This window comes from Misgurnus anguillicaudatus, chromosome 3 (assembly GCF_027580225.2).
Source record: "Misgurnus anguillicaudatus chromosome 3, ASM2758022v2, whole genome shotgun sequence".
Classification (NCBI taxonomy): domain Eukaryota; kingdom Metazoa; phylum Chordata; class Actinopteri; order Cypriniformes; family Cobitidae; genus Misgurnus; species Misgurnus anguillicaudatus.
This window is the reverse complement of record NC_073339.2, coordinates 24,248,340-24,274,628: the sequence shown is the minus strand read 5'-3', so window position 1 is coordinate 24,274,628 and position 26,289 is coordinate 24,248,340. Positions and strand designations below refer to the sequence as shown.

Genomic DNA, 26,289 nt, shown 5'->3' with positions numbered 1-26,289 from the left:
TAAAATGGCTCTATAGCTCCACCTACAAAAATTCCATAGAGCAGCCCCCCCGCTACGTTAATCGCACAGATACGAAATGCGGTAGGATCATGTATCACCCCAAGACCTACAAAAAAGTCTCTTGGAGCAAAACTCTAAACCCCACAGGAAGTCAGCCATTTTGAATTTTCTCTGTAATTTGAGTGCAAATTTTGCCATTTCTGGCCTTTGTATTTTAACAAACTCCTCCTATAAATTTAATCAGATAATCATCATATTTGGTGAGTGTCATCTAAAGGGCTTTGCAATGCTAAATTGCGGAGATCTTGACATTTCAATGGAGGGTGTGTACGTGGCGGCTTGCCAAATTTCTGTGTTTCTCAATGAAACAGGAAGTTGTTCTAACTCAGGTTTAAAATGTCCAATCTGACCCACGCTTCACAAGTTTGATAATTGTCCTGTCCTGAACACATCAACATGGCAATATTCAGTAAAAGTTATAGCGCCACCTGCTGGAAGCAGGAAATGACATGTTTTACACTGTGATTTACTGCTCATTGAAATGTATTCAGATCATCATCATATTTGGTCAGTCTGAATTTAGGGACTTCACAATGATAAATTGTGAAGATCTTGACATTTCGTTAAAGGGGCGTGTCCGTTGTGGCCTGTCAAAGTTTGATTTTTCGCCATGAGAAAGCTGTTGTAACTCAGACATGCAATGTCCGACCTGTCACAGACATCATACGTTTGACAAGGGTCCTGGCCTCAACACATCAATGTTACAACAATCAATTACAATCATAGCGCCACCTGCTGCATAAAGGAGTAGTTGCACTTCAAAGTTCCTTTGAATATCCACCTATATTTATCCACGGAAATTTCAATCCCCCTGGTTTATTGCTTTACTAAGGCCATAGAGTGGCGGTGCACATGCGTGCGAGGGCCCTTCCATCACTGCTTGCAGTTTTAATTATTATTATTTTTTTTTTTTTTCAACACTTGTGCTAATTTGGGAGCCTTAACATACGCGAAAAGTCTTGAAATTTGGCACACACGTCAGAGTCGCGTGCCACTAGGCTCATGCAACGGCTGGAATACGGGCGTGGCAAGGGAGCTCTGTAGCGCCCCCTGTAATTCAAAAACAAACATTGGGGCACAGATCGGGCAAAAATGTACGCACATGTACGAGAGTTGGTACACATATAGATCTCATCGACCCGAACAACTTTCGCCCTCTAACATTTAAGCTCCGCCCAACAGGAAGTCGGCTATTTCGGATTGTTTAAAAAAGGCATGCGGTGAACTTTTGAATACTCCTTCTAGGGGATTCATGGGATTGACACCAAAAGTGGTGAACATGATGTCGAGACATTGGTCTTGCTAAATTGCGAAGGGATTTTTTGATATCTCAAACGGTTCTGCCATGGCGAAGCGACAAAGTCATGGCGAAATCAGAGAAACAGGAAGTGTCTAATATCTAAGGCAAAAAATGTCTTATTGTGATGACACGCGGGGTGTTTGTTCGTCTGAAGATTCCGATCGCATCGATGTGCCTATTGTGACTCCCGGGTATAGCGCCACCACCAGGCGCCAGGAAGTGTGTCAGTCACAAAGGTGGATTTTTTTGACAGTTCCATCCGATGTTCTTTTAAATACTCCTTCTAGGATATTCATTCGATTGACACCAAAAGTGGTCAACATGATGCTGAGACATTGTAGATGATAAATTGCGAAGGGATTTTTGATATCTCGAATGCTGTTCCCATGGCAACGTGTCAAACTTTACTTTCATTTTAAAGGCATATTGAAGCCATTCAGTTCCATGCAGTGAACTTTTAAATACTCCTTCTAGAATATTCATTCGATTGACACCAGAAGTGGTCAACATGATGCTGAGACATTGGAGATGCTAAATTGCGAAGGAATTTTTGACATCTCGAACGCTGTTCCCATGGCAACGCGTCAAACTTTACTTTTATTTAAGGCTTTTTTAAGGCTCTTGGCGTGTTTGGATTAACTTTAAATTTGGCACACACATCAGAGTTGTTGGCAGTTAAGTGTTGACAAAAAGGTCAGAGAAAGGCGTGTCTATTTAGTGGCTGACTAGCCCCCCCCCCCCCCCCCCCCGTTTGTCTAAAATGTGGGGTTTCTTTTACCTACAGTCCCCAAATGGGTCAGTAACAACATTAAATAGCCCACTGATATTTACACACTTGAGGCCCTTGCCCACCGTGCATCGTTTTCTCGGACGCACCATGTAGCGGAAAAATAACGTGCGAGGGCCCGCCATCGCTGCTTGCAGCTATATTTTTTATTATTATTATTATTTTTTTTTTTTTTTCAACACTTTTGGGCATTTTGGGGGCCTTAACATACTCGAAAACTCTTGAAATTTGGCACAGACATCAGAGTCGTCCGTGATCGCCGAAAGCCAAAGGCTGAAACACGGGCGTGGCACGGGGGCTCTGTAGCGCCCCCTGTAATTCAAAAACAAACATTGGGGCACAGATCGTGCAAACATGTACGCACATGTACGAGAGTGGGTACGCATATAGATCTCATTGACCCGAACAACTTTCGCCCTCTAATATTTAAGCTCCGCCCAACAGGAAGTCAGCTATTTTGGATTGTTTAAAAAATGCATGCGTTGAAGTTTTGAATACTCCTCCTAGAGGATGCATGCGATTGACACCAAAAGTGGTGAACATGATGTAGAGACATTGGACTTGCTAAATTGCGAAGGGATTTTTGATATCTCGAACGGTTCTGCCATGGCGAGCCGACAAAGTCGTGGCGAAATCAGAGAAACAGGAAGTGTCTAATATCTAAGGCAAAAAATGTCTTATTGTAATGACACGCGGGGTGTTTGTTCATCTGAAGATTCCGATCGCATCGATGTGCCTATTGTGACTCCCGGGTATAGCGCCACCACCAGGCGCCAGGAAGTGTGTCAGTCACAAAGCTGGATTTTTTTTAAAGTTCCATGCAATGTTCTTTTGAATACTCCTTCTAGGATTTTCATGCGATTGACACCAAAAGTGGTCACCATGATGCCGAGACATTGTAGATGATAAATTGCGAAGGGATTTTTGATATCTCAAACGCTGTTTCCATGGCAACCTGTCAAACTTTACTTTCATTTTAAAGGCATATTTAAGCCTTTCAGTTGCATACAGATAACTTTTAAATACTCCTTCTAGGATTTTCATGCGATTGACACGAGAAGTGGTCAACATGATGCCGAGACATTGTAGATGATAAATTGCGAAGGAATTTTTGACATCTCGAACGCTGTTCCCATGGCAACGTGTCAAACTTTACTTTAATTTCAGGCATGTTTAAGGCTCTTGGCGTGCTTAGTTGAACTTTAAATTTGGCACCCACATCAGAGTTTTCGGCTGTTAAGTGGTGACAAAAAGGTCAGACATAGGCGTGTCTCTTAAGTGGCTCACTAGTGCCCCTGTTTGTCTAAAATGTGGGGTTTCTTTTACCTACAGTCCCCAAATGGCTCAGAAACAACATTAAATAGCCCACTGATATTTTATCCACTTGATGCCCTTGCCCACCGTGCATCGTTTTCTCGGACGCACCGTGTAGCGGTAAAAAAACGTGCGAGGGCCCGCCATTGCTGCTTGCAGCTATATTTTTTATTATTATTATTATTTTTTAACACTTTTGGGCACTTTGGGTGCCTAAACATACTCGAAAAGTCTTGAAATTTGGCACAGACGTCAGAGTCGTCGGCCATCAGGTCCGGGCAAAGGCTGGACCACGGGCGTGGCAAGGGAGCTCTGTAGCGCCCCCTGTAATGCAAAAACAAACATTGGGGCACAGATCGGGCAAAAATGTACGCACATGTATGAGAGTTGGTACGCATATAGATCTCATCGACCAGAACAACTTTCGCCCTCTAACATTTAAGCTCCGCCCAACAGGAAGTCAGCTATTTTGGATTGTTTAAAAAATGCATGCGTTGAACTTTTAAATACTCCTCCTAGAGGATGCATGCGATTGACACCAAAAGTGGTGAACATGATGTCGAGACATTGGGCTTGCTAAATTGCGAAGGGATTTTTGATATCTCGAACGGTTCTGCCATGGCGAGCCGACAAATTTATGGCGAAATCAGAGAAACAAGAAGTGTCTAATATCTAAGGCAAAAAATGTCTTATTGTAATGACACGCGGGGTGTTTGTTTGTCTGAAGATTCCGATCGCATTGATGTGCCTATTGTGACTCCCGGGTATAGCGCCACCACCAGGCGCCAGGAAGTGTGACAGTCACAAAGGTGGATTTTTTTGACAGTTGCATGCGATGTTCTTTTAAATACTCCTTCTAGAATATTCATGCAAGTGACACCAAAAGTGGTCAACATGATGCTGAGACATTGTAGATGATAAATTGCGGAGGGATTTTTGATATCTCGAACGTTGTTCCCATGGCAACGTGTCAAACTTTACTTTCATTTTAAAGGCATATTTAAACCTTACAGTTGCATGCGATGTTCTTTTAAATAATCCTTCTAGAATAATCATGTAGTTGACACCAAAAGTGGTCAACATGATGCCGAGACATAGTAGATGATAAATTGCGAAGGGATTTTATATATCTTGAATGCTGTTCCCATGGCATCGCGTCAAACTTTACTTTCATTTTAAAGGCATATTTAAGCCTTACAGTTGCATGCAGTGAACTTTTAAATACTCCTTCTAGAATAATCATGTAGTTGACACCAAAAGTGGTCAACATGATGCTGAGACATTGTAGATGATAAATTGCGAAGGGATTTTTGATATCTCAAACGCTGTTCCCATGGCAACGCCCCAAACTTTACTTTTATTTCAGGCATATTTAGGGCTCTTGGCGTGCTTAGATTAACCTAAAAGTTAGCACATACATCAGATTTGTCGGCTGTTAAGTGTGCACAAAAAGCTCAGATAAAGGCGTGTCTTTTAAGCGGCTCACTAGCGGCCCCGTTTGTCTAAAATGTGGGGTTTCTTTTACCTACAGTCCCCAAATGGGTCAGTAACAACATAAAATAGTCCACTGATATTTACCCACTTGATGCATTTGCAAACCGTGCATCGTTTTCTCTGAGGCACCGTGTAGCGGTAAAAAAACGTGCAAGGGCCCGCCATTGCTGCTTGCAGCTATATTTATTTTATTGATTCAGTTGATGAAATTATCCAACACCGCTCTGGATTACCTTATCCTTGCCAATCATTTCAGCCCTCTGTTTATGATCATGATGTTCTGTGTTTTAAACAAATTGATTATTCCAAAACTGATAAAATAATACAATCTTTATCTAATTCTAAAGCTAAGGATTTCTGGGGGCTTGATAGCTCTCAAGAAATCCTTGAGAGCTAGGATGCAAGAGAGAGACGCAAGAGAGTGGCAACACTGTTATCGGAGCTCCGCCGAGTTCATCATCTAAATCTTACTTTCTTACTATCTTGTTCCCATCTATATAATATAACTTACTAGTTCATCTTAGGAATACCTTACCGTGACGATTATTCAACAGTTTCAATAAGTGAAACGATTTATCACTGGTAAACACCCAGTATTAGCATATAGCCCGGTAGCATCAGCAAACGAGGAAACGCTGCTCCGTGCATTGGAATACCTTACCGTGACGATTATTCAACAGTATTAATAAGTAAAACGATCTATCACTAGTAAACACCTAGTGCTAGCATATAGCCCACTAGCATAAACAAACGTGCCGGTTGAAGTTAGCACTTGCTCACTGTCTGTTTACTGTAAATCTGCCTTCTTTTTTGATCTAATGGCGGACTCATCCGATGTATGTTTTTCAGACCTTTCCTCACCAGAGCGGGAAGCTGTGGAGGAGTTGTGTCCCGGCATTAGCACCAGGCGGTACAGACGACCGAGGCACGCAACGAGCGAGCACCCATCTCGATGCAGCTTCACGGACCGCGGTCTGGCGAACGGAGATGCCATCGCCCAGCATGAAAACGGTAAGACTCCGCTTGTCATTGCAACCTGCACTACTTGCCACATGTACAGTTTAGCTTCTTCCGTCAGCATAGAGGGGTTTACATGTGCTAAGTGTATTGAAGTAGTAAGGCTGACGGAGAAGGTTGCAGAACTAGAAGCGCGCATTCGAACGCTAGTTGAGGACAGTAAGACCGCTAATGTTAATGTTACAAACACTGTTTCGGGTGCGCCTAGTGTTAAGCGTAATACACTTGGCTCGGTTCCGACTTCAGAGTCAAGGCGGCTGACTAACTGGGTGACTGTCAGGCGGCCTAGTCGCATTCGGCATCCAAATCACGTTCCTGTTTTAATATCAAACAGATTTTCTCCACTCAGCAATACACCGGCTGAGACATCTGTTAAAGGTGTCCTGGTTATTGGAGATTCTATACTCAGGAACGTTGGCATTGAGGCACCAGCCACCATAGTCGATTGTATACCGGGAGCCAGAGCGTCTGACATTAGATCCAAACTTAAAGTGCTGGCTAATGCTAACCGTAAGTTTTCTAAGATTGTTATTCACGCCGGCATGAATGACACCAGACTCCGCCAGTCGGAGATCACCAGAGATACTATTAAAGAGGTGTGTGAAATTGCAAAAACAATGTCAGACAATGTAATCTGCTCTGGTCCCTTTCCTGCCTACCGGGGGGATGAAACTTACAGTAGATTAGTGTCTCTTCATGGCTGGATGTCAAAGTGGTGCCCTCAGCATAACGTAGGGTTTATAGACAATTGGAAGCATTTCCGGGGAAGACCTGACCTGCTAAAGAGAGATGGCCTCCATCCGTCTCCGGAAGGAAGTGCTATACTCTCTAGAAATCTGACCAATAGTCTTACTTTTGATATCGTCTGACTATCCAGGGCCCAGATCAGGAAACAGACATATTAGCTTACCCATCAGTCTGTTAGCTGCCTTGACATGTCAAGATCACATATATCCCAGCACATAGAGCCTTTTTTAACAGAGTACCAACACATCTCAACTGTGTCTGTTCCTCCAACAAATAAATACAGAGCACCGTTTACCTCGTCTCGTACAAATCTTATTAACATAAAACTAGAACATAATACATTAACAGATGAAACTCAAATGTTAAAATTCGGCCTTCTTAACATTAGATCACTTACCAACAAAGAACCAATTATCAATGAAATAATTACTGACCAAAACTTAGATGCACTCTGTTTAACAGAAACCTGGCTTAAAGCAGACGATTACACCAGTTTAAATGAATCCACCCCACAAGACTATTATTATAAACATGTTCCTCGTCTAAAAGGGAGAGGGGGTGGTGTAGCTACAATATACAATAAAATATTCAAAGTAAACCATAAATCCAACCTAAAATTTAATTTGTTTGAAATAATACTGTTAAATATGGAAATAACTGATCGCAACAACAAACAGCTTTCGTTCATTTTAGCTACCATATATAGGCCTCCAGGCCACCACACAGATTTTCTTAAAGAAATAGCAGACTTCCTATCTGAGCTTACAGTCACTGTAGATAAAGCTCTTATCGTTGGTGATTTTAATATCCATGTCGATAATCCAAAAGATGCATTAGGACGTGCGTTTATGGATGTTCTAAATTCTCTCTGCATTAAACAAAACGTGTCAGGACCCACGCATACTCGTAATCACACACTAGACTTAATTCTGTCACTCGGACTCAATATTAATGACATCGAAATTTCACCCCAGAGCGATGCCGTTTCAAACCATTGCCTTCTGTCATACACAATACTTCTAGATAGGACCGCTCAGGCTACAACATGCTACAGATTAGCCAGAACAATAATTTCCACCACTAAAGATAGCTTTATTAGCACACTTCCAGACCTGTCTCGAATGAAACATGTAGCAGATAATCGTGAAGATCTAGATATTATAATAGAAAACCTGAACAACGTCTGCTCTAGCACGTTGGAAGCCGTTGCTCCCATTCGAAAAAAGAGAATCAAAGAAAAACCGCCATCTCCATGGTATGACCATCATACTGCAGCCCTTAAAAAAGTAGCTAGAAAAATGGAAAGAAACTACCGAAGCACAAAGTTAGAGGTATGGCGTTCAGCATGGAAAGAGAGTGTTCAACACTACAGACAGGCTATTAAAATTGCCAGATCTACCTATCTCAGTACGCTTATTAAAGAAAATCATAACAACCCTCGTTTTCTATTTAGCACAGTTGCGAAACCGACTAGAAACAAAGAACAAACAGAAACCAATAGTAAACTCCAACACAATAGTGATGACTTTATGAACTTCTTTACTAACAAAATTATGTTTATTAGGGAAAACATAGAAACTACGCAAGCAGCCACCACTCTACCCAATAGTACATTTTCCACTAGATTACCAAACGAACATCTTGAGTCATTTAATCCTACTACAATAGAAGAGCTCTCTAAACTAGTAACGTCATCCAAATCATCGTCCTGTATACTAGACCCCGTTCCCACAAAATTACTAAAAGAGGTATTTCATGTCGTGTCAGACACGGTACATAATATCTTTAACTCATCTCTAGAATTAGGATACGTTCCAACAGCTTTCAAACTAGCAGTTATTAGACCGCTCATTAAAAAGCAAAACCTTGACCAGGGAGATCTTAATAACTTTAGACCAATCTCAAATCTACCTTTTCTTTCTAAAATATTAGAAAAAGTAGTGGCAAGCCAGCTACGCACATTCGTAGAAAATAATAATACATATGAAAAGTTCCAATCAGGATTCAGGCCCCACCATAGCACAGAGACAGCGCTGCTTAGAGTTACAAATGGCCTCCTATTAACATCCGATCGTGGTGAAATCTCAATCCTTATATTACTAGACCTTAGTGCAGCCTTTGACACAATAGATCACACAATCTTACTCAATAGACTAGAAAACTATGTTGGCATCAGTGGTCAGGCGTTAGCCTGGTTCAGATCGTATCTAACCAATCGATATCACTTTGTTTATGTAAATGAGGAAGAGTCATATCACTCCCCCGTTAAATACGGCATACCTCAGGGATCAGTTCTAGGCCCTATCTTATTCTCGTTATATATGTTACCTCTAGGAGACATTATCAGGAAACATAACATAAGTTTTCACTGCTATGCGGATGATACCCAGCTTTTCATCTCGTCGCATCCTAGCGAAACCCACCATTTTTCTAAGCTAACAGACTGCATTAGTGATATTAGGGACTGGATGGCACAAAACTTTCTTATGCTAAACTCCAATAAGACAGAGATACTACAAACATAATATGTCAGATTACAAGTTGTCCATAGATGGCTGCACGGTGGTGCCATCTTCCACGGTTAAGAATTTAGGCGTAATGTTCGACAGCAATCTATCTTTTGATAGTCATATCGCCAACATCTGCCGCACAGCATTCTTCCATCTTAGAAATATCTCAAAAATACGCCATATGCTGTCTGCATCAGACGCAGAAAAGCTTATACATGCTTTTATGACCTCTAGAATAGACTATTGTAACTCGTTACTCGGGGGATGCCATGCAAATCAGGTAAACAAGCTACAGCTGGTTCAAAACGCCGCCGCAAGAGTGGTTACTCGATCTAAAAAGTATGACCACATCAGTCCAATTCTGGCATCTTTACACTGGCTACCAGTTAAATATCGCATACAATTTAAAATATTACTAATCACTTACAAAGCCTTAAATGGCCTAGCGCCCTCGTATATTAAAGAACTACTATCAGAATACAATCCATCACGTAAACTGCGCTCACAAAATTCTGGTCACTTAATTATCCCTAGAATATCAAAAGTGTCTAAAGGTGGTAGATCCTTTTCCTACTTAGCCCCTAAGCTCTGGAATGATTTACCAAATAATGTTCGAGTATCAGACACAGTCGATCAATTTAAATCTGAACTTAAGGCATTCTTCTTTAACAAAGCATTCACATAAAATGTCCAGTAAATGTACATTTCCCGCAGTAGTTAGTTTGTCTAGAACAAAGCACTCACATACCTCATATGGGTAATATACTATTGCCGCAATAGTTAGCCTGTCTGGAACCGAGCTGACTTGAACCACTATAATGTTTGACACTTGCATTGCATGTGAACGGCCCCTACGCTAATAGAATTCTGTTTTTCTCCCTGTCTCGTCCTCGACCACGAGGACCATGAGACAAACAGACCCAGTTCCGGTTGCTGTGAAGATCATTGCATCACTGATCCACTGGCTGTCCTTCAACGTGATGACCAGCCGATGCCCGGCCAACGACCACCGGCTAAACCAGTTTAATTCGCTTACCCGCCTCCTATCCCTACCGTTTCTATATATATATAAATATATATTAATTCCTCCCAAGGGTTTTTGTCCTTCTCTGACTTTTTCCCATTGGGTTTTTTTTCCTAGAGGGTTTTTAGTCCCAGGGAGAGTCAGCCAACTTTGGCTTAACTTAGCACTTTACTGTATACGTTACATTATTAATATGCTCGCTTGTACGGTTTAACCGCTTTCTCTACTTCTTATATTATCCATTGATTTTCTGTGTTCTCCTCTACATCTTCTCATGTAAAGCTGCTTTGCAACAATTAACACTTGTGAAAAGCGCTATATAAATAAAATTGAATTGAATTGAATTTAAGAAACACAGGGAGATTTTAACACCAGCTATTACATATATTGTGAACAAATCTATTGATGAATGTTTCTTCCCCAGTGTCTTTAAAACAGCAGTAATAACTCAAATTCATAAATCTGGAAGCAAAAATGAAATAAGCAACTGCAGGCCTATTGGTATATTGCCTGTAGCATCTAAAATCCTTGAGAAAGCTATCACAGAGCAGCTAACAGATTACCTAGATTGTAATCATTTGTTGCATTCTACAGTATGCAGTTCGGTTTTAGACGCAACCATTCCACTGATCCAGCTTGCTGCTATTTTATAGAAAACATAAAGGTCAGTTTAGACAGGGGGGCACGGTGGGTGCCGTGTTTCTGGATCTGCGTAAAGCATGGCAAGAGAGAGACGCAAGAGAGAGACGCAAGAGAGAGACGCAAGAGAGAGACGCAAGAGAGAGACGCAAGAGAGAGACGCAAGAGAGAGACGCAAGAGAGAGACGCAAGAGAGAGACGCAAGAGAGAGTGGAGTGGCAACACTGTTATCGGAGCTCCGTCGAGTTCATCATCCAAATCCTATTTTCTTACTATCTTGTTACTATCTATATAATATAACTTACTAGTTCATCTTAGGAATACTTTAGCGTGACGATTATTCAACAGTATTTATAACTAAATCGATTTATCACTGGTAAACACTTAGTGTTAGCATATAGCCCGCTAGCTTCAACAAACGTGCCGGCTGAAGTTTGTTTACCATTTCCTCACTGTTTGCTTACTGTAAATCTGCCTTCCTTTTCGATCCAATGGCGGACTCATCCGATGTATGTTTTTCAGACCTTTCCTCACCAGAGCGGGAAGCTGTGGAGGAGTTGTGTCCCGGCATTAGCACCAGGCGGTACAGCGTGCCTCACATCACCCTGGCTCCAGGCACCCGGAGACGTACGAGGCAGCCAGCGAGCGAGCACCGGTCTCGATGCAGCTTCACGGACCGCGTTCAGGCGAGCAGAGACGCCATCGCCCAAAATGAAAACGGTAAGACTCCGACTCCGCTTGTCATTGTAACCTGCACTGCTTGCCACATGTACAGTTTAGCTTCTTCCGTCAGCACAGAGGGGTTTACATGTGTTAAGTGTATTGAAGTAGTAAGGCTGACGGAGAAGGTTGCAGAACTTGAAGCGCACATCCGAACGCTCGTTGAGGACAGTAAGACCGCTAATGCTAATGTTAATGTTTCAAACACTGTTTCGGGTGCGCCTACGGTAACGCGTAGTACACATAGCTCGGTTCCGGCAACTGAGTTAACACGGCCGACTAACTGGGTGACTGTCAGGCGGCGTAGTCATATTCGATGCCCATTGAAGTCCCCCTTAGTAATTTCTAACAGATTCGAGATTCTAAACAATACACCGGCTGAGACATCTGTTAAAGGTGCCCTTGTTATTGGAGACTCGATACTTAAGAACGTGAACATTGAGGCACCAGCCACCATAGTTGACTGTATACCGGGAGCCAGATCGTCTGACATTAGATCCAAACTTAAAGTACTGGCTAATGCTAAGCGTAAGTTTTCTAAAATCGTTATTCATGCCGGCGCAAATGACACCAGACTCCGCCAGTCAGAGATCACCAAAGATACTATTAAAGAGGTGTGTGAAATTGCAAAAACAATGTCAGATAATGTAATTTGCTCTGGTCCCCTCCCCGCCTACCGGGGTGATGAAACTTATAGCAGATTAGTGTCTCTTCACCACTGGATGTCAAAATGGTGCCCTCAGCATAACGTAGGGTTTATAGATAATTGGAAACAATTCAGGGGGAGACCTGACCTGCTAAAGAGAGATGGCCTTCATCCGTCATCGGAAGGAAATGCTATACTCTCTAGAAATCTGACCAATACTCTAAATTCTAATACAGTTTGACTACCCAGGGCCCAGGTCAGGAAACAGATAGATCGGCCTACCCGTCCATCTGTTAGTAGCTCTGACATGTCAAGATCACATATATCCCAGAACTTAGAATCTATCTTACCAGAGTATCAACACATTTCAACTGTGTGTGTTCCTCGAACAAACGAATACAGAGCACCGTTTACCTCGTCTCGTACAAATCTTACAAACATAAAATTAGAAAACAATACGTTTACAGATGAACCTCGAAGGTTAAAATTCGGCCTTCTTAACATTAGATCGCTTACCAATAAAGAACCTATTGTCAATGAAATAATTACTGACCAAAACTTAGATGCACTCTCTTTAACAGAAACCTGGCTTAAAGCAGACGATTACATTAGTTTAAACGAATCCACCCCACAAGACTACTATTATAAACATGAACCGCGTTTAAAGGGGAGAGGGGGTGGTGTAGCTACAATATACAAAAATTTTTTTAAAGTAAACCATAAATCCAAACTAAAATTTAATTCATTTGAAATAATGCTATTAAATATGGAAATAACTGATCGTAACCATAAACAGCTCTCTTTTGTCCTTGCTACAATCTATAGACCTCCGGGCCACCATGTAGATTTTCTTAAAGAAATATCAAATTTCCTGTCTGACCTCGTAGTCACTGTAGATAAAGCTCTTATCGTTGGTGACTTTAATATACATGTTGATAACCCAACAGATACATTAGGATTAGCATTTATGGATATTCTAAATTCTCTCAATATTAGACAAAACGTGACAGGGCCCACGCATACTCATAAGCACACATTAGACTTAATTCTGTCACTCGGGCTCAATATTAATGAAATCGAGATATCACCTCAGAGCGATGCAGTTTCAGACCATTGCCTTGTCTCATACACGGTACTTCTAGATATGATCACTCGATCCACAATACGCTACCGACTAGCCAGAACAATAATTTCCACCACTAAAGATAACTTTATTAGCACTCTTCCAGACCTGTCCCAAATGAAACATGTAGCAGATAACTCTGACGATCTAGATATTGTAATAGAAAACCTGAACAGTATTTGTTCTAACACATTGGATGCCGTAGCTCCAATTCGAAACAAGAGAAACAACGAAAACACGCCAGCTCCATGGTATGATCATCACACAGCAGCACTCAAAAAGGCAACTAGGAAAATGGAAAGAAATTATAGAAGCACAAAGTTAGAGGTATGGCGTGCAGCATGGAAAGAGAGTGTTAAACAATACAGACAGGCTATAAAAATCGCCAGATCTACGTATCTCAGCTAGGGTTGGGCGATGTCCCCATAAATTGGCAGTTGACGATGGTTACGTAAACCATCGCGATGGACGATGATATCGTTAGGTGGGGGGGGGGTAATTTTAATTTTTCGTTATTATTCGTTATTATATAATTATTATTCGTTATTTTACTTTATTACTTCCACTTAAGAAAAGTTGTGCACTTTTTATTTTAATATATATTTTACATAAATACTATTCTGTACTTAAAATCTATAATTTTGTTATTTTACTATCCCAACTACTATAGGTTGCACATAAGGGGAAAAAGTAGCTTTAATCCACTGAAGAAGAGTTGTGCACTTTTAAGCACTTTTTAATCTCTTTACATAAATATTTTTTTCTATTTAAAAGCTATAATTTCATTATTTTACTAACCCAACGACTCCTCCGCGCTTTCCAAATTTTGCACGTAAATATCTGTGCATATGTGCCACCAGTACTCCGTCAGAGAGCGGGTCTTCAGCACCACGGGGAGCAGCCAGCACTTCAATCCGCAGCTTATTAAAACTAGACAAAGTGAACAGGGCCAGACACATCGAAATTTAAACATGGTCTGTGTATGTAAATCCCGCGTTTCGGTCGGAGTGTTGTTCCCGTTTTCTTGTTCTTGACGTTCGCTGAATTCTGGGTTTAATCTGCCGCTTCAGTGCAGTATAGCCTCAATGTAACAATGAGCACGATCTCCCGAGACACTACAATAGGCTACTAATAAATGATTAATATGGGCTGTTTTCTTGTACAAAATTAATTATTTTAAGATAAATGTACAACATGTAAAAAGACAAGATTCTAGCAATGTCAAGATTAGGGATGGGCATTTTCCAGTAACTTACTATTACCAGTAATTTACTATTACTTTTAATATTAAATTTTTCGAATATTTAAGCTCTTAAAGAACGAATATTCGTTTATTTAAATTATGTTAATTAAGACATGCGTGTTTTGTATTTTTCATTTTGTCATAATTTCACAGAAGGCTTAATTAGGAAATATCCACAACAAGCTAAACTTATATTCTGTATGTATATATATATATGTATGTATTTTTAAGTTGAAAACATTGTAAAAAAATATATTTTATTTATATATATTTTAAATTCTTCTTAAAAAATATCCTACAGAAAAAAATGCGTTAAAACTTAATGCGGAGCGAAGTCTAGTCAAATCCTTAGTTTCAAGTCGGTCGTTAGTATTAATTGATTACTGTTTGATCTTACATACATTATATTATACCAAATATTATACACTAACCCCAAATCTAAGCGAAGTTTGAGGACTTGCGAAGTTTAAAGTTTGAGGACTTGACAAAGTAGGCTATCATCATTTAAACAGACTCAAAACACCAAGAGCCCGGAGCAAATGAAAAAACACATCTACATAACCGACTGCTCAGTCGCCATTTAAATATCTTCTCAGTTTAGTTTGACATGTATTTGTGAATAAAGAAAACCGTATTTATCCTACCTGCTTCGGTGAAAGCCCGTTCTTCTGACTAGATACAATAATGCTTTGCTTTAAACTGCCATGTGCAGTTATCCGGTTCATTTTCAAAAGAGCACCGCATATAATAAATGTTCTCCGTTTCATTTCGTTCTCCGTGTCTGTCTCCTTATTAACAAAATAAAGTAGACTTTATAACAGAAAGCTTACAAATCTCTCATGATGTGTTGATTCGGGCGGCGGAGAAGCACATTTAATAACACGTGAGCCCTCACTGAGCCAGTGGCCAAATACGGCGCGGCGCGGACAAACCCGGAGATAAAAGGAAAAACTTAAATTCGTCTGCATTGCCAAACAATCAGAAATACATACAAATTAATGTTCATGTATATTTTACATTTAAGTGTGTAAAAGACAGTATAGATGAAGTGAAAAAGCATCAAATAAGTTGTTACCCTTTGGTGGCACATTAAAAACAAACAAACATTCGAATAGCATTTTTTAAATTCGAATTATTATTGCCATTCGAATATCCGTGCCCATCCCTAGTCAAGATCAAATGCCTGACAGGATATTTTCACAGACTAACACACGTCACGTCTCAGGCATAGACTACAGTATTTAAAATAGCATATATGCATTAGTTATATTTTCTATTTAATTTATAGAGCAATTCACGCAAAGATATTAGGTTAACTATAGTCTATATAGAAGAGAGTAAGTGTATGTCGACTCGCAGCGGAGTGGAGAGGGGGCGTGGCATCACGATGGTGTCTCTCCATCGTGATGTCAGTCAACCATCACGATGGACGATGATATCGTCTATCGGCACAACCCTAATCTCAGCAATCTTATTAAAGAAAATCATAATAACCCTCGCTTCCTCTTTAGCACAGTTGCGAAACTGACTAGAAATAAAGAACAAACAGAACCCACTAATAAACTCCCACACAATAGTAACGACTTCATGAACTTCTTTACTAAGAAAATTATGATAATTAGGGAAAACATTGTAGGTACCCAAGCAGCCACCACTCTACCCAGTAATACATTTAACGCTTGCCTACCATACGAACATCTTGAGTCATTTAAACCTACTACAATAGATGAGCTATCTAAATTAGTAGCATCATCCAAATCATCGTCCTGTATATTGGACCCTGTTCCCACAAAATTACTCAAAGAGGTATTCCCTATAGTGTCTAACCCAGTACTAAATGTCTTTAACTCATCATTAGAATTAGGCTACGTTCCTACAGCTTTCAAACTAGCAGTTATTAGACCGCTCATTAAAAAACCAAACCTTGACCAGGGAGATCTAAATAACTTTAGACCAATCTCAAATCTCCCTTTTCTTTCCAAAATATTAGAAAAGGTAGTGGCAAGCCAGCTACGCACATTCTTAGCAAATAATAGTACGTATGAAAAGTTCCAATCAGGATTCAGGCCCCACCATAGCACAGAGACAGCGCTGCTTAGAGTTACAAATGACCTTCTCCTAACATCCGACCGTGGTGAAATATCACTCCTTATATTATTAGACCTTAGTGCAGCCTTTGACACAATAGATCACACAATCTTACTTAATAGGCTAGGAAACTATGTTGGCATCAGTGGTCAGGCGCTAGCTTGGTTCAGATCGTATCTAACCAATCGCTATCACTTTGTTATATTTTCTTATGCTAAACTCCAATAAGACAGAGATACTTGTTATCGAACCGAATCGCTACAAATATAATATGACAGATTACAAGTTGCCCATAAATGGCTGCACTGTGGTGCCAACCTCCACGGTTAAGAATTTAGGTGTGATGTTCGACAGCAGTTTATCCTTCGACAGCCATATCTCCAATGTCTGCCGCACAGCATTCTTCCACCTTAGAAATATCTCAAAAATACGCCATATGTTGTCTGCATCAGATGCAGAGAAGCTTATCCACGCTTTTATGACCTCTAGAATAGACTATTGTAACTCGTTACTCGGAGGATGCCATGCAAAACAGGTCAACAAGCTTCAGCTAGTTCAAAACGCTTCTGCAAGAGTTCTTACTCGAACTAAGAAGTATGACCGCATAAGCCCAATTCTGGCATCTTTACACTGGCTACCAGTTAAATATCGTATACAATTTAAAATATTACTAATCACCTACAAAGCCTTAAATGGCCTAGCACCCTTATATCTTAGAGAATTATTATCAGAATACAATCCATCACGTGCATTGCGGTCACAAAATTCTGGCCTCTTAATTATCCCTAAAATATCAAAAGTGTCTAAAGGTGGCAGATCCTTTTCCTACTTAGCCCCTAAGCTATGGAATGATTTACCAACCGACGTCCGAAAATCAGAGACAGTAGATAACTTTAAATCTAGACTTAAAACTTTTCTCTTTAACAAGGCTTTCAAATAGTTGTTTTAACAATGGTACTTATCTCCTAATAGCTAGCTTGTACAACCTAATAAATAAATAAAATAATGAATAAAATAAAACCTTTTTTTTTTTTTTTTTTTTTTTCGTCAACACTTCAAAGCATGGTAAATCTCATTAATACTCTTTAGTAATATGCTGAAACTTTGAATTGGTTTTCGACTGAGTCTTAACTGCCAAATATGGCCGGCTTGCAATTTTGGCCTTTTCCCATGACCTTAAAATAGTATGTCATACAGAACCGTTTGCCACTGTACGTTAGCATTAACGACGGCAGTGGGGCCTCTGGCCTTAGTCAAACGAGTTCTGTTTCCGTTTCTAAAATCATTAACTATATGTAATACCTTAAAATAGAATGTCATACAGAACAGTTTTCCACTGTACGTTAGCATTAACGACGGCAGTGGGGCCTCTGGCCTTAGTCAAACGAGTTCTGTTTCCGTTTCTAAAATCATTAACTATATGTAATACACTTAACCAGCAATAGTTAGCCTGTCCGGAACCGAGCTGACTAAAACCACATTACTGTGTGACACTTGTTTTCTATGTGAACGGCCCCTACGCTAATAAGATTTTGTGTCTCTCTCCCTGTCTCGTCCTTGATCCCGAGGACGAGACAAACAGATCCAGTTCCGGTACATGTGAAAGTCGGCACACAACTGATCTACTAGCTGTTCTTCAACGTGATGTCCAGCTGATGCCTGACCAAAGACCACCGGCAGAACCTGCTTAATCTCCGCTCAATCTCCTTCCGTTTCAATGTGTATATATATATATATATATATATATATATATATACCTCCCAAGGGTTTTTTCCTCCTATGACTTTTTTTACTTCCCCGGCTAAAATTCCGGGGTTTTTTTCTCCTAGGGGGTTTTTCAACCCGGGGAGGCAGCCTTTTTGGGCTTAAATTCTATACGTTACATTAGTAATACGTTTGTTTATAATGTTGATTTATAGCCGTAGCAAATTTAACTGCTTGTGCTATCGTTTATTATGTTGTGCTATCTGTCGATTTTCTGTGCTTTTCACTGGATCTATTATGTAAAGCTGCTTTGATACAATTACCAAATTGTGAACAGCGCTATCTAAATAAAATTGAAGTGAATTGAAAAAAAATTAAAGCCTTTGACACGGTAAAGCACCGCGTCCTCTTGTCTAAACTTTCTGAGTATAATTTGTCCATGGAGACATTGCATTGGATACAATCATATCTTTCAAGTCGGATGCAATGTGTGAGGGTAAAAAATGTACTGTCCTCTCTGAAGTCCACCACAACTGGGGTCCCGCAAGGATCAATTCTAGGACCCTTGATGTTCAGTCTTTACATTAATGATCTTCCGCCTGTGTGCAAGGGTGTAAATATCATCATGTACGCAGATGATGCTGTCATCAGCTATGGACAAAATAAGTAATTGGCTTAATTCATATTGTTTAACATTAAGGGCTCTCTTACAATGCGCGACGCAAGTGTCTTTTGCTTGTTTCCACCCTGCGCAATTATAATTTTCACGTTTAGCGCCACGTTGTTTAAAAAGCAAATACATTTGCGCCCCCTTTTGCACCCATGGGCATTTTGATCTGAAAACGAGGTGTGTTCAGGCGCATTGTTGGCGCGTTGCTATTTTGAGGCAACTAAAATAGACTACGCCATTGACCAACAAAAACCTGGTTTAAAGTGTAAAGTCAATGGCGCAATTTTTTTTTGTTATTTAAAGAGCGCATTAGCAGGGCTCGACATTAAGGCTTATCCGCTTGTCCGGGACAAGTGGATTTTTTGTAGGACAAGTGTAAGAGAAAATTAGTTGTCCAACTGGATGTGCCGTTAACGACAGAGCAGAACGCACAGCGCAAACACCGAGCGGAATATTGAACAGAGAGTGCGGCACGCCAACACACACGTTTACATGTACTGTTATTGTTACTAAACAAGCTGTGCACGCATTAAACCTGATCGACGAACACGGAGGGACGGGAGTCGTGGGACGGCATGGAGTGTAGTGGAGAGTGATGTTTCTTCAGGCTCCGAGTCCGGCGTGAATGTAAATGACTTCACTGTGTGTCAAAAAAGCAGATTTAAGTCCGTATTTTTTCTCTTCTAACGTTCGGTAAAACCACATAATGGGCTTAAAATCTTGTTTAAGAATCTGATTTATAACGAGAATCTCTCTTTCAGCGCGACTATATGTGTGTGCCCTGCGCGACAGTCGATTTGAATCTGACAGAGTTCGTCACTGTACATTAAAAATCCCACACAAACATTACAGCGTAAATGCTAGGTTTAAGATAGATTTTTTATATATAACAGATAATCTAGATACATTTATTCCAATACGTTTTTTAAAACATGGTAGCCTAATGTTTTAATGTTTTGCTTTAGTGTTTTAAAGTCAGACAATCATTGAAAATTCTTCTATTATTTTGCTTTAAAGGGGCAATCAGTAGGATTTTAAGTGTTTTATTAATCAAAATCAATGTCTTTATTCATAAATATGTCCTCGTTGGTGTCAAATGACCTCTGCCAGTGATCTGACTTTTGTTTGTAAGCTTAGAATTTCTCCTCTTTACTTACATTGAACGGGTAAGTCCAAGGAGGCATCCATATCGTTCTGCCGTATTGATAAACTATAATAACAGAGAGGGACAAAAAGCACTAGCCTACCAACGCGTTTCCACAACGCATTTTCATTCAGAACACGTGAACCAGCTGCAACGGACAAGGAGATCAGTGATTACATAACGGCTACCGTAGTTGAAACACGCATTTGGAAAGGGGAGGAGCTAGTAAGCACTGTTCGTTTTAATGGAAAATACAATTCCACCACTAGATGGGGGTAGATCCTACTGAATGCCTCTTTAATTGCTAGTCCGGGTTTGGTTGAAGCCTACAATTTGTCCGGTTAGAACAAGTATGTCTCACTCAAAGTATTCAAATCCTTGACTTTATTAAATGTGCGTAGATGTGTGGTTAGTATAATGCACGCACAGTCCACAAACCCTCCTTTGATTTCAATCAATCCTACTTATTTAAACTATAACTATTTACACTATTCAGCCGATCTCCTTTCCCGTTATCATTCACTTGCTCTATTCTCCAACACACCGCAGACTCTAGCGGAAAGCTTTGGAACAGTCCATTTCGCACTTAATAACAGGGGTGACCGGATTAGTCCATTTATTCAAGGTGACACTTTTCTACAATCATTGAAATGTGGGAAAAATGAAGAGAAAGGCAGCAGATATAGCATCATTCTTCAGAAAGAGTAGCAAGAAGCAGCCAAATGAATCTTAGTAAAATACATTTCAATGGTCTACAAAATTCACGTGATTTTCTGGTCTCTATATTTTCAGCAATAGGGGACATAAATCGTGGTTTCAAAGTAAATTTCAAAAGTTTTATTTGATTAAATAGTTTAAAAAAACATGAGGTTGAATTATGACTATAACATACAATGTAATCTCAATTCATTTGAATTAAAATTAAAGTATTGTAGCAATTGTATGTTATACGTTATTCTGATTAACACACCTATAATACTTAAAAGTATTTTAAGGTTGGATGATAGAGAGTGCCATCAGAGTAACTGCTGGCCCCTGCCTGGCCACCCATATGAAACACAAATTTACTTGTCCAAAGGACAAGTTGCTCAAAAAGTTAATGTAAAGCCCTGGCATTAGTAATATGCGCCTAAACGGGACGACAACGCGGGTTTGCTTAACACCAGGGCTTGACATTAACTTTTTGAGCAACTTGTCCTTTGGACAAGTAAATTTGTGTTTCACTTGTCCATGCACAAAAGTCACTTGTCTTTACGTTTAGTTACGCTTTAAAGAAACACATCCTCGATAACCAGCTGTGTCAGCATCAGCCCAATTAAGGTTTATATGTGAATGTTTTGATTAAATTGTACATATTTTAGGATGTGTTGGTTTTTATAATGTAATGTTTTAATATTGTGTATACCTGCCTGGGGACTGCAGATGGAAAATAGCTTTTGCTAATTCTGGTACAAAACATCTGTTCGAAAGAGTAATGTTCTTTGTACATGGTCCCTGACAAATAAACACAATAATAATTATAAATATAGCTGCAAGCAGCAATTGCGGGGTCAAGCACCATCAGCGCAATGAGCACCCAAAGCACAGCAAGCAACATACAAAGCAGCGATCACCCAAGGCGCATTTAGCACCCAAGGTGCATCAAGAACACAAGGTGCACACCACCGCAGTGCAGAGCAACAACGCCAAACACGGCAAAAATAGAACATATGTGAACTACAGACAGGTTGAGAAGAATTGGTGAGAGAGAACAAAACTTTAATAGAAGAACTAAATACATGCCCCTTGCGGGATTCGAAACCCAAGAACTCAGAATCTTAATGCATGTGATTTACTAGATGCGCCACTCAGTTGACATGGTTCAAGTGGCAGCAGAAAAGAGCTTACAGATACACGCATTGACATATGGCAATCACTGAAGGTGCAAATATGACACCACTGATCAGAAATAAAACATACAATGAATAACAGAATCAGATAACTCAAACAACAAATTAGTCAAGACAAAACCCACGCTCATGGGATTCGAACCCATGACCTCAAAATCTCATGGCATGTGTTTTTACTAGATGCGCAATTCAGTTAACACAGCTCAAGGGGCAGCAAAAAAACTGCTTAAGTGCTGCAAGGATTGAAATGTCCCAATCAACACAGATGCAGAACTGAGAGTGCAGAGCAGAACTAACAGAAATACAATGTATATGAGAATCAAAAAGCTTAAGTGGGATTGAAGACAAGAACATCATTCTGTATAGTAATGCTATACAGTGTAATATACAGTCACATTAATTTACTATGACAAATAGACAACGTCACAGGCATGGTAAACTTTGGAGTGGTATTTCTAAGAAAGAGAACAGAATATCAAAAATCTCTTCAGTCATTTCTGTGCGGATTGCTCCAAACATTATACGAGCAGTAGCTGGCATAAAATAAACAAAATTTGTAAAAGGAGTAGCAAAAAAATCATCTACCATATGCTTTACAATAACACATGAACAGAATGTTGGAAGATGACAAATGAGGTATCGTTGCAATCGGCATAAACCAGTGAATACAATTTCACAAAGAAAATGAATATCAGACAAAGTATTCAGAAGTTATAGGCAGTTCTATAAGAACTGTTATTGTTTATAACCCCTAGGTGGCGCCGTACTCTGACTTCCCAGGTACCTTCGGGACATCATGCCGAAGCTCCCTACCTATTTTTTCGCCAATCCCGGCATAATACACATCCACAGATGCGGCATGAGCCAAGGAATCCGTAGACACCACAATCATAATTTTCTGACAAACAATTCAGTAGTTATGGGCAAAAATAGCCTTTTTTCATATCTCATGACCCATAGGTGGCGCTGTCACCAGATTAGGCATGGTCCCCCAGTTTATGGTTGACATGAAGTGTACCAAATTTCATTTCGATTGATCAAATAATGACCAAGATAAAGCTTCAAAACCATTTTTGCGTCAACCTCGTTAAGTTTATTACTTTTAAACAAAGATGAATATCAAAATTCTGTTCGGTCATTTCTATGCGGCTCACTCCAAAGATCACCTGTGCCAAATTTCATAACAATTGCACCAAATTTGAAGGAGGAGTAGCGAAAAAACAAAATACTGTACATTTCAAAATGGCCGCTACTGTAATGGGTGGAGTCTTACTGTACAGTTTTAAAAACTATAAGTGTGATGAGAGCAATCATGTGTACTAAGTAGAATTTTCATAGATCAAACGGATCTGCAGTTATAACCATTTGAACATTGAATTTTTGCACTGCTGCTGGCGCTATAGAGTTAGTACTATAGACCCCATTTTTGGCCACATGACTATTTATGACCACCACTACAACTGTGCCAAATTTCATCATTTTCCTACATACGGTTCATAGGGTTGCCATAGACACCAATGGCTAAGAAGAAGAAAAAAGTACATTTCCAATAGGTGTCTCAGCACCTTCGGTGCTTGACCCCTAAATACTAACAATTCCAATAGGTGTCTCAGCACCTTCGGTGCTTGACCCCTAAATATAGCTGCAAGCAGCAATTGCGGGGCCAAGCACCTTCAGCACAATGAGCACCCAAAGCACAGCAAAAACCACACGACGCAGCAAATGCGCAAAGCGCAGAAAGCACGCAATACAGAGTCCGAACCAGAAGCAAAGCAAATGCAGAGCAGAACCACTGCAGTGAGGAGCAACAACAGCAAAGATGGCAAAAACACAACACGTGTGGAAAACCAGACAGGTCGAGAAGAACGTGCCAAAGGGAACACAAAAGGAAATCTCAACAAGTGAAAGTAAAAGCTGGGACTCGAACCCACGACCTCAGGCTCCCAAAGCACGGAGCCCACCGTATGCGCCACTGAGTAAACAATTAAACCACTGAGTTGGTGTGTCCAAGCTATAGAAACGAGCTTTAGAGCTATAAACATTGATATCCAGCAACTACCAAAAGTGAAGAAATGACAAGAGAGAGCACAAATAACTGAAATACAATGTATAGTATGAAAATCACAAAACTTAAGTGAGAAAAAAAGTTAAGACAAAAAACATCTGCACATGGGATTCGAACCCATGAACTCAGGTTCCCAAAGCACAGCACTTACAGCATGCGCCACTGAGTAAACGATTAAACCACTGAGTTGGTGTGTCCAAGCTATAGAATAGAGATTTAGAGCTGTAAACATTGATATCCAGCAATTACCGAAAGTGCAGAAATGACAAGAGAGAGCACAAATAACTGAAATACAATGTATAGTATGAAAATCACAAAACTTAAGTGAGAAAAAAAGTTAAGACAAAAAACCACTGCACATGGGATTCGAACCCATGAACTCAGGTTCCCAAAGCACGGCACTAACTGCATGCACCACTGAGTAAACGATTAAACCACTGAGTTGGTGTGTCCAAGCTATAGAATGGAGATTTAGAGCTGTAAACATTGATATCCAGCAATTACCAAAAGTGCAGAAATCACCACAGAGAGCACAAATAACTGAAATACAATGTATAGTATGAAAATCACAAAACTTAAGTGAGAAAAAAAGTTAAGACAAAAAACCACTGCACATGGGATTTGAAACCATGAACTCAGGTTCCCAAAGCACGGCACTTACCGCATGCGCCACTGAGTAAACGATTAAACTACAGAGTTGGTGTGTCCAAGCTATAGAATACAGCTTTACAGCTATAAACATTGATATCCAGCAATTACCAAAAGTGTAGAAATGGCAACAGAGGGCACAAATAACTGAAATACAATGTATAGTATGAGAATCACAAAACAAAATACCACTGGACATGGGATTCGAACCCATGACCTCAGGTTCCCAAAGCATTGCACTTGCAACATGCACCACTGAGTAATCATTAGAGCCCGACCGATTTATCGTTTTGCCGATTTTATCGGCCGATATGAGCATGTCGCAGATATATCTGTATCGGCGTATAAGCCGCAGATATGCGCCGATATGAACGTTTGTTACAGAACACATTAAATGCATTTGAAAGATGTAAGTACTTGTTTGTCCAGCAGAGTGCGCCATACTGGTTGCTAATGGCGACCCAGATCACTCACTGTAGTGACACCAGTCAATCCCCCACCCCCTTCACTTCAGTCAGTCAGTCTCTCAGTTCAGGTGGCTGCAGTCACGCAGTGTCTTCTTCACAACATTGTTACACCTGGTATTAAGACGCGCTTTTATCGATTGGATTATAAATGGACAAGAGAGACGCATTCCCGCTTACATTTGGTGTTTTAATCCGTCTCTTTGTCGACTTGCGAGTTAAAACGCAAGCGGGAGAAATGACGCGAGATGGAGAAATGACACATTTAAACTACGCGCAGCCGTGCACTTATATAACACTATATGAGATAACTGCTGCTTGTGTTGTTAGTTAACACGCTCATTTCAGAGCAATTGATTCAATAAGCTCGCGCAACTCTACACCCTTGCTAAATAAAAGAGGCGGAGCGAAGACGCATTAGTTTTATTAAAGTCTAAAGTTTGCACGGAACCCTGGGTTTGTGTTATAAAAACGTTGTGCACAACATTAAACATAGCGTACATTAGTATGTGCTCCGTCAAGCATTGTCTTCGTAACTGTGAGTGGCTAACTAATTTGTGAAGTACACAACTTACTGTAAAGCTAATATTAATCAATGACTTCATAAGTTTCTCTTTATAACGTTATTCTCGTCAAAACTGCAAATAATGCAAGTTTTATGTATTTTGTTCTCTTTGTGTTTTAAAGTTATTTATAATAAGTCAAGTTTACTGTTTAGTGCACTGATATCCAACTAATTTTGGATAATAAAGTTTATTGTTAACTTCTTGCCTATAGTACATATCTTTGTCACATCAGTATAAGTGTTGGATCACCACATTTGTGAGTGATCACCACATTTGTGAGTGATCATTGCATTGCATTGTATTTATTCATAGTATATTATGTTAAAGTATATAGTGTATTCTATGTACAGTACTTTAGTATAATATACTGTAGTATATACTGAACTATAATGTACACATAAAGAATATCGGCCGATATATCGTTATC

General features: G+C 40.0%; 1 protein-coding gene and 1 long non-coding RNA gene across 3 annotated transcripts in view; one reads left to right on the top strand and one right to left on the bottom strand.

The window, feature by feature from the left end:
• The window catches only part of nsun3 (NOP2/Sun RNA methyltransferase 3), a 347,258-nt gene that overhangs the window by 303,826 nt on the left and 17,143 nt on the right, over positions 1–26,289 (bottom strand). The gene's annotated exons all lie outside the window — the stretch shown is intronic.
• On the top strand, positions 10,695–16,608 carry LOC141361721 (uncharacterized). The gene is made up of 2 exons (XR_012367887.1): positions 10,695–11,324; positions 11,415–16,608. It is a non-coding gene; the product is annotated as an uncharacterized lncRNA (long non-coding RNA).